At 44.4% G+C, this 12,862-nt stretch overlaps 1 protein-coding gene and 1 long non-coding RNA gene across 14 annotated transcripts in view; one reads left to right on the forward strand and one right to left on the reverse strand.

Moving 5' to 3' along the window:
• Nucleotides 1–4,967: 4,967 nt before the first annotated feature.
• On the reverse strand, nucleotides 4,968–5,938 carry LOC139702319 (uncharacterized). The gene is made up of 2 exons (XR_011704921.1): nucleotides 5,872–5,938; nucleotides 4,968–5,697 (listed from the first exon to the last, which is right to left on the reverse strand). It is a non-coding gene; the product is annotated as an uncharacterized lncRNA (long non-coding RNA).
• Nucleotides 5,896–12,862, forward strand: part of LOC139702318 (small integral membrane protein 36-like) — an 81,693-nt gene continuing 74,726 nt past the window's right edge. For 9 of the 13 annotated variants that reach the window (XR_011704914.1, XR_011704915.1, XR_011704918.1 and 6 more), the window contains exon 1: nucleotides 5,903–5,983. The gene's annotated coding sequence lies outside the window, so the exon portion shown is untranslated. Of the gene's footprint in view, nucleotides 5,984–12,862 lie in introns of all 13 variants that reach the window. The other 4 variants (XM_071603155.1, XM_071603158.1, XM_071603159.1 and 1 more) reach the window with 3 other exon arrangements.

Genomic DNA, 12,862 nt, shown 5'->3' on the forward strand with positions numbered 1-12,862 from the left:
TGTGGGTTCTGTTGTGCTCCGGGGTGGCAGCTCCAGGGCACTGGGTGGTGAGTGGCCTCTCCTTCAGGCCAAGATTTGACTGTGTGTTCTAAGGGGAAACACTGTCCCCCACTGCGGGAAACACTGTCTCCCCCAGAGACAAGAGAGACAGAATAGCCATCCTTACCTCCTCCATCCCATCTGGATCAACAAAAATGTTGTAGGGACAGATGAGGCAAGGCAAAGAACATAGCAGGAAACAGTTTTGCATCTGAGAAACTAATGTGACTCCATTTTTGAGAAACCAGCCTCTACCTCAGAGCAAAGCCTGTCCAAGGAAGGGGGCGTGACCCTTGTCCTTGGAAAGACCTACAGAGCACTCCTAGGCACATACCCACCCTGCTGAGTTGTTTGTCTGTAAATAACAGGAGAGATCTGTGGCGCCAGGTGTCCCTGACTCAGTTAGGCTAGGTGAGGACCCATAGCAACCCCCCTAGCAACCTCCAATCAGCATGAGACAGGGAAAATACCTGGGATGTCAGATGACCCCCCAGTAGTTTATGGTGGTTGATAACATGTTGGAAAACCATGTAGTTTAGCACGTACACCCCTCATGGCCTAAACCAATCAGTTCAAACGAATCCCTCTCTTGTACTAACCAATTACCCCTACCCAACTTGTTCCCGCCATTGAATATGCTAATCAACGCTAAGAGTTGTTTGATTTTCCCGCGCGGTATGGAATGATTTGCTGTGTGATGTTGTGACACATAGAGTATCCCCCCAAAACCTATAAAATCTCACTGAACAAAGGAACAGGACTCACTCCCTGGGTTGTGAGTCCAGGCTCGAGCTTGCAATAAAGACTCTTGTGTGATTGCATCAGATTCGGCTCCTGGAGGTCTATTGGGGTCCCACGAATCTGGCATAACACAGCCAAGTTCAGAGGGCACAGCTTTTGCTGTAATCAATCAATCCCCTGAACCCCGAGTTCAGGGAGTTTCAGAATTTTATACCCAGCATGTAAGGGGAGGGGCTCAGAAGTTCACAGTCTGCAGAAGTTCACATAAAGCAGCTTTTTTCTTTCACCATTCTGGGCAAGTTAACCCTTCAAGGACAACACCTGAGAAGGGGAGAGCTTCTTCTCCCCTTTCTTTCCTCCCCTGCCAGCTGTTACCATGGAGCCCAATTGGTAACTTCTCTTAAAAATGTAGACATCTCTGTGAAGCCCAGCTCAAGGCCAGAGGCCTTGTTTGCACATTTCCACAAACTACTATACTGGATACATTTGTGAAAAACTAGTAAGAGGGTGTCTAGCACCTGAAGTGCTGATATCTTCCCAGCCAGTGGCCAATTAAGACAGTGCAACACAAAAATAGGAAGTTTATCTACATTGAACTCTTTTGCAGAGACTTTTTGCTGACAGTCCTAAAATTAGCCATGGTGAAGATTTCTGGAGAAGCCCAGTTAAGACTTTTCTGTGGAGAAAAGGGATGCCACTTCAGGAAAAGGGTGCAGGAGATTGGGATTGAGGATGGAAACAGAAATGTTATATTGGCCCACTGATGACCTGGAAGCTGCTGGATACTGTTCTTTTGCAGAGAATCTGGGAGACCTGGATACTCTGGGAATCCAAGGGGATGATGAGCAGGAAGGACCCAGCTCATACAATAGTGCCAAAAAATTATCTACATACACAAATAAATCTTAGCAAAATGTTAAGGAACAGGAGCAAGTTCTATTGACTACATATATGGTACTATTTACCATTTAAATATATTTAAATGTGTGAAACAAAGTTGTGTATCGATGAGGAACAGGTACACATATACTAAAAGCACAAAGAACTGCATGAGAACAGAAAGTTCAAATTTGGAACGCTGCAGTGATTATAGTGAGCGGAGGACAGTGGGGGATGAGGATCTGAGACCAGCAGGGTAGACACAAATGTGTTGCTAAGGTTTTCTTGTTTAAGCTGAATAGGGAATGCCTGGGTGCTGACCCACACAGCACCAAACAGTCCTCCAAACACAGGCTGTGGGCTGGCTGAGAAAATAAAAGTTCAGAGTTTTTTTTTGTTTGTTTTAGTTGTAGTTGGGCACAATACCTTTATTTTATTTATTTTTATGTGGTGCTGAGGTTGGAACACAGCATCTCACACGTGCTAGGCATTCATTGTACCACTGCCCTAGCCCCCAGAGTATTATTAAGTAATAGGACAAAAGACACAAAAATAGATGAAATAGGGAGGTCTGGTGGGCGACCAGTTCTGGTAGAAACTGGATGTAACAAAGGAACAAAATCCTGCATGTTTATTTTATAGGTAGGAACATCACAGGGTTTCAGTGTGAATAACAAAAAAGGGAAAAACTTACATGGTTGGGACTTATCAGGTTACACCCATCTCTGGGCACCTGGGATTTAAATTCATGGCTAAAAGAACTAGAGAATTCTATGACAAGCATGAAATTTCCCCTAGGAGCAGGAGTCATCTTTCATTGATGACTCATTGAATGAGTCATGCCCCATTTGCAAGGTACCCAGAAGAGTTCCAAGAAGCAGCACCAAATTCCAGGGTTTCACATAGCTCACAGGAATGATTTATACACTACTCATGATACATGAGTGATTAATTTATTATTTTGTGCTCTCTGTACACCTTAGCTATTTGATAATGCATTTAAAAATTGATCCCTATGAGGCTGTGTAGCTCAGTGGTAGAGCACTTGCCTCGCATGTGCGAGGTACTGGGTTCGATTCTCAGCACCTCATATAAATAAAAAAACAAAAGTCCATTGACCACTAAAAAAAAAAAAATGATCCCTAATCCCCTCAAATGACTATAGAAGGCTGAGGTTCAGTTTTTAAATGCATTGTTCCCCTCTGCCTTGAATAATTGGCCAGAGCTCTTATCTTCCCAGGATGTCTGGAAGTGACTGCCTGAGTGCCAGAAATAAGCAGGGCTGCAATACCCTCCTCTCAGGGCAGGGATTTGCATGTGCTTGAGCAGCTATGAGCCTCCCCAGAGACCTATGGGGTTCTACAAAGACCCATTTAAACCCAGCTCCCTTCCCATTAGTTCAAAGCTCCACATTCTCTTCAGCCTCACAAGATCTGGTTGGGCCTGATTCTTTGGAGGGTCTTTCTGAGCAAGGTTCCATAGACCACTGTCTCCTGAGCCAGGTCCACTTGAATTCTACGGTGCATGGGGGGAGAGAGGGTCTTCGGAGCTGGTTCCAGGGGTCCTAGGAACCCTGGGCCCTGGAGTTGAAAAGAGAGAAGATGGAGAATCATCTGCTAACTGGAATTTTAAGAAGGCTGAGGAAGGGCAGGAAGAGGAGCACTTGGAGTCAGGATGGACTGAATGCTCCAGGAAACACCCAAGTGCTACTTAAACCTTTGAAGGTTCAGCTCAAATCAGCCCCCAGGAAGTCCACTCCTAGTTCCCTTGGGCCCCCTGAGCTGCGGTGGGTACCCTTTTGGATCTTGGGTTCCCAGCCTGAGACACCACCAGGAAGCAACATTAGTCACATCTATCTGCCTGCAAGTTCGGAGGGTGGGGCTTGGTGTAGCCAGATCCTTCGTGAGTACTCAGTGAAATAGGACAGAAGAGGCTGGACACCTGAGGAATTTTCGAGAAGCAGGTTTCTTAATTGCAGGGTCCATAGAAGCTCTTGCCTAAAAATTCTCCCCTGGACCATGAGTAGAGAAATTCTTTGAATTTTATATCCAGTGTGGGGGGTGAGTGGGGGAGCTAGGAGGTTCACATAGTGTTAGGGTTGGGCAAACATCGGAGGAAAGGACCACCAAGAGACTATCTCATGCAAAAGCAAAGGGGTTTATTGGACCAGCATGCTGGGGCTCAGAGCTCTCCTGAGAGAAGCTGGAGCCCTGAGCACAGCTTAAGCAGAGTTTTTATGCAGTGTTTAAACAGGGAAGTTCATATGGCAGTTAGGGTGCGAGGGTGGGATTGTTACAAAATAACCATTATAGAATAATCATGCGTTTTGTCAGGGGGTGTTGGGTCAGGGTACATTTTGACATAAGTAACTGTTTTTGACATAAGTTTCGGGTTCCAGGAAAACAGAACTTAAACTTACAGAAAAGCAAAACTTAAATTTAACCTTTACAATAGCAAGTGCTTTTCTTTCCATCCTCTAAATAGATGTTTCACAAGTGTGTTTGTTTTCCTGCAAAACTGGCAATTAACAAAAAGAGGAAATGACAAGCCTTCTGCAGATTTTTGCAGATAGCTAATGCGCTATGCAAAAAGCTCTCTGATAAGAAGAGAGACTTACATGTGACAAATATGATGTGGGTTTCTGCTTAATTATGGTAAGAGTCTTCTGGGTGGGGGTCTCTGGACTGCTTCACCAAAGCACATTTGCCGCAGTCCAGCTGCAGCAAAATAACCGGGGGGGGGGGGGGGGGGGGGGACACGAACAACTTGTGTAGATTGATACAGCAGGAGTGGAAGCCGTTTATTGCAGGACAGGAGCGGTATTTATACATTCCACACAGCTTATCTAATTAACATAAACTAGATACATCAGTCAACCAATAAGGAATCTCCACACTTAATGGCTCCCTTTTGTTACTTCTCAAACCACTCCCTCTGGCATTTTGCCAGGCACCATCCAGACTTGTTTACGAACTCTAACATTCCCCTGGCAAAATGCCAGGTGTTATTTTGACTTGTTTACAGACTCTAACACACATTGATAATAGAAAAAAGAGGAACAAATTGAACTGAGTTCAGCACAAGGCTGTGTTGTCAAGTCTGCAGTGGGCGACCCATTCAAAGAACAGCTTCTCTTTCTGGTCACCAAATGCCCCTGACAGAGCATGCTGTTGTGGGCCCAAGTGGCCCCACTTATGCCCAGGCAGGCCTCAGTTGGAGTCCTTAGTAGCAGGCATCACTGCCGCGTCCGGCCAAGGGAGCCGAGTCCGGCGAGGGACGGCGAGGTTAAAAGACACAGGACACCAAGGTTCTTCATCCAGGAGAGAGAGATTTTATTTTTTCCCCCCCTTTTATATATCCTCCCATACTCTGGGTTAAGCATACACACACATACACACATTCTTTACTGCAGGAAGCGGTTTCAGGCAGCTTTAAGCAAACTAGGTCTGGTTTTGCAGGGTGCTCATGCAAGGCTCAGCTGTGCCAGCTAATCAGTAGGTACCATCTGTCCCAAGTGCTCTATGAGGGCAGATAGACAGGAAGCCCACAAGGCTGATTCAGACTTCGGTGGAAGCCCACAAGGCTAATTCAGACTTCGGTGGTTTTCTCGCCTTCACATGCGAAACAAGGGACAGGGAACTTATTCTTTTCCCTGTTTAGGGCCAGGGGCTTCACCACACATCACCCTTTAACAAACTGAAGAACCTGCAAAAGAAAGGAGGTGGATCAATATTCTTTAATTATTGGGAAAGTGGGAGCAAAAGAAAGGCTTTATTTTTCTGCTTTCAGGGCTGCCCAGTGCCTCCAGCTACTGGCTCCCTCACTCCCTTGTTGGCTCATTTGGCTGGGAGCTGAAGCCTTTGGAGCAGCAATTTAAGCAGAAATTAGGGGGACTTTGAGGTGGTAAGGGGAAAGACCTGCAGAGCACGCCCGAGCCCGGGGCATCTCACGGAGGGCCAGAGCTGGTCCAGGGAGGCCTGGAGGACGTGGGGGTTACACCTAGGTTTCCTTCCCAGTGTGGGGATAAGACCTGCAAATCTAAATAAAAAGGAAGAAAAAGCAACTCACCTTCTCCCTCCCCTCCATCCACCCCACTCACTCATAGTCATCCAGGATTCCCTATGCAGAGATGGGTTTCCTAGTCCACGTAAATGCAATCGTGGGGTTTCCCTCTGCCTCTTACACAATGCCCCGCCCCCAAACATCACCAACCTCAGCAGATATAAGCATTTGAGTCTGCAGGGTCAGGTCTCTGCTCTGGACTTGGGAGGCTCTGTGGCTAACTCCAGGAGAGAGACACACTGCAGAGGAGAAACACTGACAGGTACTGAATCCTCCTGGATCCCCTGCACGGGTCCTTTAAAGGCGCTAGGTCTGCACCCACCAGGGCTTTGGCAAAGGCAGCCTACTCCCCAGATCTGGGCACTGCCCTGAGAACTCCTTTCTTGCTTGAGGGATTTGCTTTGTTAGCAACTTAGTAGCAACTTCCAAGGACAGAGGGCTGTGGAGCGCGCCAGACTGGGAGGCTGAAAATGCGGGAGAAACCTCAAGCAGCACAGCCTAAGATTTCCTAAACCAAACCTGGTGAATTTTCCCACAGTTCAGGAGTAGTAAGGACTTGAGAGGAACAACTAAATCGGGTACCCAGGATCCTGCGGATGAAGCCAAGTGAGGTTGTGGTCTGGGGGACAAATAAATTAGTGTCCCGTCTATGACAAGAGGCTCTGTTCCCCAGCCTTTCCCATAAGCCCCTGGCTTGGAACATAGTAACAGCATCAGAAGGGATGGGCAGGTCCCAGCATAGCCCATGCATGAATCCCTGTATGCTGCATAAAGTGGCTAGTAGAGCTGGGCGGGTTCTGTCCGCAGAGGCTTCTGTCCGCAGAGGCTGGCTGCAGCGAGTCAATTTGTTTCCCTTTTGCACACGACTGTCTTAAGAGCCAGAAGAGAATCCTTCCGGACGAGTACAGGAGGGAGTTGGGGCAGGCTTGACCTCAGGGCTTTGGCAGTAGTTGCTGGGTGTTTTTTTTTTTTTATTTTTTATTTTTTATTGTGGGTTGTTCAAAACATTACAAATTTCTTGACATATCATATTCCACACTTTGATTCAAGTGGGTTATGAACTCCCACCTTCACCCCATACACAGATTGCAGAATCACATCAGTTACACATCCATTGATTTACATATTGCCATACTAGTGTCTGTTGTGCTCCGCTGCCTTTCCCATCCTCCCCCTCCCCCCTCCCCACCTCTCCCCTCCCCTCCCCTCCTCTCTCTCTACCCCCTCCACTGTATAACCCTGAGGGTCTCCTTCCATTACCATGCAATTTCCCTTCTCTCTCCCTTTCCCTCCCACCTCTCATCCCTGTTAAATGTTAATCTTCTTCTCCTGCTCTTCGTCCCTACTCTGTTCTTAGTTACTCTCCTTATATCAAAGAAGACATTTGGCATTGGTTTTTTAGGGATTGGCTAGCTTCACTTAGCATAATCTGCTCTAATGCCATCCATTTCCCTGTAAATTCTATGATTTTGTCATTTTTTAATGCAGAGTAATACTCCATTGTGTATAAATGCCACATTTTTTTTATCCATTCGTCTATTGAAGGCCATCTAGGTTGGTTCCACAGTCTTGCTATTGTGAACTGTGCTGCTATGAACATCGATGTAGCAGTGTCCCTGTAGCATGCTCTTTTTAGGTCTTTAGGGAATAGACCAAGAAGGGGAATAGCTGGGTCAAATGGTGGCTCCATTCCCAGCTTTCCAAGAAATCTCCATACTGCTTTCCAAATTGGCTGCACCAATCTGCAGTCCCACCAGCAATGTACAAGTGTACCCTTTTCCCCACATCCTCGCCAGCACTTGTTGTTGTTTGACTTCATAATGGCTGCCAATCTTACTGGAGTGAGATGGTATCTTAGGGTGGTTTTGATTTGCATTTCTCTGACAGCTAGAGATGGTGAGCATTTTTTCATGTACTTGTTGATTGACTGTATGTCCTCCTCTGAGAAGTCTCTGTTCAGGTCCTTGGCCCATTTGTTGATTGGGTTGTTTGTTCTCTTATTGTCTAATTTTTTGAGTTCTTTGTATACTCTGGATATTAGGGCTCTATCTGAAGTGTGAGGAGTAAAGATTTGTTCCCAGGGTGTAGGCTCCCTATTTACCTCTCTTATTGTTTCTTTTGCTGAGAAAAAACTTTTTAGTTTGAGTAAGTCCCATTTGTTGATTCTAGTTATTAACTTTTGTGCTATGGGTGTCCTATTGAGGAATTTAGAGCCCGACCCCACCGACTGTAGATCGTAGCCAACTTTTTCTTCTATCAGACAGCGCATCTCTGATTTGATATCAAGCTCCTTGATCCATTTTGAATTCACTTTTGTGCATGGCGAGAGAAAGGGATTCAGTTTCATTTTGTTGCATATGGATTTCCAGTTTTCCCAGCACCATTTGTTGAAGACGCTATCCTTCCTCCATTGCATGCTTTTAGCCCCTTTATCAAATATAAGGTAGTTGTAGTTTTGTGGATTGGTTTCTGTGTCCTCTATTCTGTACCATTGGTCCACCCGCCTGTTTTGGTACCAGTACCATGATGTTTTTGTTACTATTGCTCTGTAGTATAGTTTGAAGTCTGGTATCGCCATACCGCCTGATTCACACTTCCTGCTTAGCATTGTTTTTGCTATTCTGGGTCTTTTATTTTTCTATATGAATTTCATGATTGCTTTCTCTATTTATACAAGAAATGCCTTTGGGATTTTGATTGGCATTGCATTAAACCTATAGAGAACTTTTGGTAATATCGCCATTTTGATGATGTTATTTCTGCCTATCCATGAACAGGGTATATTTTTCCATCTTCTAAGATCTTCTTCTATTTCTCACTTTAGGGTTCTGTAGTTTTCATTGTATAAGTCTTTCACCTCTTTTGTTAGGTTGATTCCCAAGTATTTTATTTTTTTTTGAAGGTATTTTGAATGGAGTGGTTGTCCTCATTTCCATTTCAGAGGATTTGTCGCTGATATACAGGAATGCCTTTGATTTATGCGTGTTGATTTTTTATCCTGCCACTTTGCTGAATTCATTTATTAGCTCTAATAGTTTCTTTGTAGAGCCTTTTGGGTCTGCTAGGTATAGAATCATGTCATCTGCAAATAGTGATAATTTAAGTTCTTCTTTTCCTATTTTGATGCCTTTAATTTCTTTCGTCTGTCTAATTGCTCTGGCCAGTGTTTCGAGAACTATGTTGAACAGAAGTGGAGAGAGAGGGCATCCCTGTCTTGTTCCAGATTTTAGAGGGAATGCCTTCAGTTTTTCTCCATTCAGAATGATGCTAGCCTGAGGCTTAGCATTGATTGCTTTTACAATATTGAGGTATGTTCCTGTTATCCCTAGTTTTTCTAGAGTTTTGAACATAAAGGGATGCTGTACTTTGTTGAATGCTTTTTCCGCATCTATCGAGATGATCATATGGTTCTTATTTTTAAGTCTATTGATGTGGTGAATAACATTTATTGATTTCCGTATATTGAACCAGCCTTGCATCCCAGGGATGAATCCTACTTGATCATGGTGTACAATTTTTTTGATATGTTTTTGTATCTGATTCGCCAGAATTTTATTGAGGATTTTTGCATCTAGGTTCATTAGAGATATTGGTCTGTAGTTTTCTTTCTTTGAAGTGTCTTTGTCTGGTTTAGGTATCAGGGTGATGTTGGCCTCATAGAATGAATTTGGAAGTTCTCCCTCCTTTTCTATTTCCTGAAGTAGCTTGAAAAGTATTGGTATTAGTTCTTCTTTAAAGGTTTTGTAAAATTCTGCTGTATACCCATCCGGTCCTGGGCTTTTCTTAGTTGGTAGTCTTTTTATGGTTTCTTCTATTTCCTCAATTGATATTGGTCTGTTTAGGTTTTCTGTATCCTCCTGACTCAATCTGGGCAGATCATATGACTTAAGAAATTTATCTATGCCTTCACTGTCTTCTAATTTATTGGAGTATAAGGATTCAAAATAGTTTTTGATTATCTTCTGTATTTCTGAAGTGTCTGTTGTGATATTGCCTTTTTCATCCCGTATGCTAGTAATTTGAGTTCTCTCTCTTCTTCTCTTCGCTAGCATCGCTAAGGGTCTGTCGATTTTGTTTATTTTTTCAAAGAACCAACTTTTAGTTTTGTCAATTTTTTCAATTGTTTCTTTTGTTTCGATTTCATTAATTTCAGCTCTGATTTTAATTATTTCTTGCCTTCTACTTCTTTTGCTGTTGTTTTGCTCTTCTTTTTCAAGGATTTTGAGATGAAGTATGAGATCATTTATTTGTTGGTTTTTTCTTTTTTTAAGGAATGAACTCCAAGCAATGAATTTTCCTCTTAGAACTGCTTTCAGTGTGTCCCATAGATTCCGATATGTTGTGTCTGTGTTTTCATTTATCTCTAAGAATTTTTTAATTTCCTCCTTGATGTCTTCTGTAACCCATTGATCATTCAGTAACCTATTTTTCATTCTCCAAGTGATGTATGCTTTTTCCTTCCTTCTTTTATCGTTGATTTTCAGTTTCATTCCATTATGATCAGATAAGATGCATGGTATTATCTCTACTCCTTTATATTGTCTAAGAGTTGCCCTGTGACATAATATATGATCTATTTTTGAGAAGGATCCATGTGCTGCTGAGAAAAAAGTGTAACTGCTTGATGTTGGGCGGTATATTCTATATATGTCAATTAAGTCTAGGTTTTTAATTGTGTTATTGAGTTCTATAGTTTCCTTATTCAACTTTTGTTTGGAAGATCTGTGCAGTGGCGAGAGAGGTGTGTTGAAGTCTCCCATGATTATTGTATGGTGGTCTATTAGACTCTTGAACTTGAGAAGAGTTTGTTTGACGAACATAGCTGCACCATTGTTTGGGGAATAAATATTTATGATTGTTATGTCTTGTTGGTGTATGGTTCCCTTAAGCAGTATGTAGTGTCCCTCTTTATCCCTTTTGATTAACTTTGGCTTGAAATCTATTTTATTTGATATGAGTATGGACACTCCTGCTTGTTTCCGAAGTCCATATGAGTGATATGATTTTTCCCAACCTTTCACCTTCAGCCTATGTATGTCTTTTCCTATCAAATGCGTCTCCTGTAGGCAGCATATTGTTGGGTCTTGTTTTGTGATCCATTCTACTAGCCTGTGTCTCTTAATTGGTGAGTTTAAGCCATTAACATTTAGGGTTATTATTGAGATATGGGTTGTTCTTCCAGCCATATTTGTTTATTTCTGATACTAAACATGGTTTGTTTTCCTCTTTGATTATTTTCCCCCCCTTTACTGTCCTACCTCCCACTGTTGGTATTCATTGTTATTTTCCATTTCCTCTTCCTGTAATGTTTTGACGAGGATGTTTTGAAGAGATGGTTTTCTAGCTGCGAATTCTTTAAACTTTTGTTTATCGTGGAAGGTTTTAATTTCATCTTCCATCCTGAAGCTTAATTTCGCTGGATACACAATTCTTGGTTGGAACCCATTTTCTTTCAGTGTTTGAAATATGTTATTCCAGGATCTTCTAGCTTTCAGAGTCTGTGTTGAAAGATCAGCTGTTATCCTGATTGGCTTACCCCTAAATGTAATCTGCTTCCTTTCTCTTGTAGCTTTTAAAATTCTCTCCTTATTCTGTATGTTGGGCATCTTCATTATAATGTGTCTAGGTGTGGATCTCTTATGATTTTGCACATTCGGCGTCCTGTAGGCTTCTAGGATTTGGGATTCTGTCTCATTCTTCAAGTCTGGGAAGTTGTCTCGTATTATTTCATTGAATAGACTGCTCATTCCTTTGGTTTGGAGCTCTGTACCTTCCTGTATCCCAATGACTCTTAAGTTTGGTCTCTTAATGTTATCCCATATTTCTTGGATGTTCTGCTCATGGTTTCTTAACAGTCTTGCTGAGCTGTCTATGTTCTTTTCCAGTTGAAATACTTTGTCTTCATTGTCTGATGTTCTATCTTCTAAGTGTTCTACTCTGCTGGTAGTATTCTCCATTGAGTTTTTAAGTTGGTTTATTGCTTCCTGCATTTCTAGGATTTCTGTTTGTTTGTTTTTTATAACCTCTATCTCCCTGTATAGTTGATCCTTTGCTTCCTGGATTTGTTTGCGTAATTCATTGTCGAAGTGATCTTTCATTGTCTGATTTTGCTGTTTAATGTCTTCCTTGATACTCCAGATCATCTGAAGCATGTATATCCTGAATTCTTTATCTGACATTCCATCTGCTGCAGCTGTTACCTCTTCTAAAGTTGCGTTGACCTTCATTGCTTGTGGTCCTTTCTTTCCTTGTCTTTTCATACTGCTTGCGTTTCTTTCCTGCTGGCGCAGGCGGCGGCTCTGCTCTCTCCTTATTCCAATTGGGGTGTCGTGACTACCACACCGGCAGGTCACTGGGCCTGTTCTGGGCGCTGGCGGTGGCTCTGTTCTGCCCCTACTCCAGTTGGGGTGACGAGTGTACCACGCTGGCAGGCCACCGGGCCTTATCCGCCAGTCGGTTGCAGGTTTGCCTACCCTGAAGGCGCGGGCGGCGGCTCTACTCTGCCCCTACTCCAAATGGGGTGACGTGTCTGTAGTACCGGCAAGCCACTGGGCCTGTCCCGCTGGTCGGTCGCAGATCTGCCCACCTTTCAGGCACGGGTGGTGGCTCTGCTCTGCCCCTACTCCAATTGGGGTGTCGTGACTACCCCCCCGGCAGGTCGCTGGGCCTGTTCCTGGCACGGGCGGCAACTCTGCTCTGCCCCTGCTCCAATTAGGGTGATGTGTGTACCACGCCGGCAGGCTCCTGGGCCTGATCCGCCGGTCTGTCGCAGGTCTGCCTACCTTGCAGGCACGGGCGGCGGCTCTGCCCTGCCCCTCCTACTACGCCTGCGGACCGCTGGGCCTGATCTGCAGGTTGGTCACAGGTCTGCTCACCCTGCGGGCACGGGTGGCGGTTCCGCTCTGCCCCCACTCCAATTGGGGTCACGTGACCACCACACCGGCAGGGCCTGATCCGGGTGTGGGCGAAGGATCTGCTCTGCCCCTACTCCAGTTGGGGTGACGTGTGTACCATGCTGGCAGGCCGCTGGGCCTGACCCGCCAGTCTGTCACAGGTCTGTTTACCTTGCAAGCGCAAACGGTGGCTCTGCCCTGCCCCTCCTACCACGCCCATGTACCACTGGGTCGCGGGTCTGCCCACC

Source organism: Marmota flaviventris, chromosome 17, assembly GCF_047511675.1.
Source record: "Marmota flaviventris isolate mMarFla1 chromosome 17, mMarFla1.hap1, whole genome shotgun sequence".
In the NCBI taxonomy this organism is placed as follows: Eukaryota; Metazoa; Chordata; class Mammalia; order Rodentia; family Sciuridae; genus Marmota; species Marmota flaviventris.